Genomic DNA, 2504 nt, shown 5'->3' with positions numbered 1-2504 from the left:
AACCAAGACCTGGACCCTAAGCCCATTCTCGTCCTGCCCTTGGTCAGAGGGGCAAAAAGTGATTCAGATGGAAGGGGCCAAGGCTCTTTCTCCTTAAGCCCTCAAGAGCCTATAGTAACCACAGCTACTGGGGGCCACCCAGTTAAACTTTGAGTGGACACTGGGGCAGAACTTTCAGTCCTAAAGTCACCATTAGGACCTATGTCTAAAAATCAACTTTTAATACAAGGAGCAACAGGAATGATTACCAACTGCAAATTCACGTCTAAACGAACTGTTCACTTGGGACAAAAGCAAGTAACGCACTCATTTTTAGTAGCTCCTGCGTGTCCGTTCCCTCTCATGTGTAGAAATCTGTTACAGAAATTAAGAGCAAGCCGGGCTCGGTGGCTCAGCCTGTAATCCCGTGCCTTTGGGAGGCTGAGGTGAGCGAATTGCCTGAGCACGTGGATTCGAGACCCGCCTGGGCAGCAAGACCTCATCTCTACAATAAATTAAAAAATCAGCCGGGCATGGTAGCGCATGCCTGTAATTCCGGCTACTCGGAAGGCTGAGGCGGAAGGATCGCCGGAGCCCAGCAGGTCGAGGCTGCGGTGGCCGGGAGCGGCCACTGCACTCCAGTCTGGGCGACAGAGTGAGAGTCCAACTCAAAAAAAAAATAGAAATTAAGAGCAACCCTCGTGTTTTCACCTGACAAAACTGAAATGTTTATTCCTACTGCATATCAAATGCACTTAACTGTTCCACTTTCTGAAGAATATCTTTTAACCTCTCCAAAGTCTACTACTAAAAATGTTCCATCAAACTTACTTCTATAGTTGCAGCAGGAGTTTCCTTCCACCTGGACAAAAACCAACCCGCCAGGATTGGCAAGCGTCACCCTCCAGTGGTGGTAAGTTTACTGGCACTAGTTACTCCTGTCCAAGTTTGCCAGTACCCTATGAGTTTGCAGGCCCAGAAATGAATTGCTCCTCACATTAAAAAAAACAAACAAACACTTAGCTGCCAACATTCTGACTCCATGCAAGTCAGCATGGAACACACCTTTCTTGCCAGTTCAGAAACCAGGAACTGCTGACTCCCATCAAGTTCAAAACTTAAGAAAAGTCAACAAGTGGGTAAGAACTATTCATCCAACTGTTCCTAACCTGTACACCTGACTTAGTCTACTTCTCCCCCAACATCAGGTATATACTGTGCTAGACTTTAAAGATGCTTTTTTTCTCTATTCCACTGTCTCTTGTCAATCTATTTTTGCTTTTAAGTGGACAAATCCAGACACAGGAGACCCCAGTCAGTTAACTTGGACATGACTACCACAAGGCTTCAAGAACTCCCCAACACTCTTCAGGAAAGCCTTGCAACAGAATTTGTTGGAGTTTCATGCCCAACACCCTGAATATGCTTTGCTTCAATACCTGGATAACTTCCTACTTGCAGGTGCAGACTTGAACACCTGTTTACAAGGTACTAAAGCTTTGTTACAGCTTCTCCAGGACCTGGGCTACAGAGTATCAGAAAAGAAAGCACAGTTTTGCTCTGCCAAAGTGTCATAACTTGGATACCAGCTGCAAGAGAGCAAGCGAGCCCTAGCCTCAGCCCGGAAAGAAGTCATTCTCCAAATTCCCATGACAACCACCAAGAAACAGGTATGGGAATTCCTGGGGGCAGCAGGGTATTGTCAGCTATGGATCGCAGGATTTGCCAAAATTGCCAAACCCTTGTGCTTGGCCACAGCAGGGGATCAACCCCTAAATTAGACTGCTACTGAGAAACAAGCATTCCAGCAACTAAAAACAGCTCTAACTCAAGCACCGGTGCTAGCCTTTCCCAATATTATCAAACCTTTCCTTCATTATTATCAAACCTTTCCATTCATTGTTCATGAATGAACCTTGTTCATTCATGAACAATGAGGAATTGCCAAAGGGGTTGTCACTCAGACTCTAGGGTCATGGAAAAGACTGGTGGCCTATTTGTCAAAGAAACTGGACCCAGTAGCTTCTGGTTGGCCCTTTTGTCTTCGAGTCATTGTGGTCACGGCTTTGCTGGTTAAAGAAGCAGATAAGTTAACTTTCGGACAAAACCTGGCTCTAACTGCTCCTCATGTTGTTGAGACTCTGCTCTGTGGAGCCTCCAGATATCAAATGCACATATTACCCAATATCAGAGCCTAGTACTAGACCAGCCTAAACTAACTTCCTCTCCTACTCAGTGCCTCAACCCAGCAACCCTGTTGCCTGATAACCATCCAGAGACACCAGTGCATGACTGTGAGAATGTGTTGGACATTACCTAGGCCAGCTGACTTGATCTTTGGGACACTCCTCTGCTCCAGGCTGATGCTGACCTGTTGACAGATGGTAGAAACCTGATACTAAACTGAGTCCATAAGACTGGTGCAGTGGTAACTACAGCTCATGACGTAATCTGGTCACAGGCACTGCCTCAGGGTACTTTTGCTCAAAAGTCTGAGTTAATTGCTCTAACCCAGGCCCTGCGCT

Source organism: Carlito syrichta, unplaced genomic scaffold, assembly GCF_000164805.1.
Source record: "Carlito syrichta isolate Samal-C Ts95f unplaced genomic scaffold, Tarsius_syrichta-2.0.1 Scaffold112565, whole genome shotgun sequence".
NCBI lineage: Eukaryota > Metazoa > Chordata > Mammalia > Primates > Tarsiidae > Carlito > Carlito syrichta.
This window is presented reverse-complemented; position numbering follows the sequence as displayed.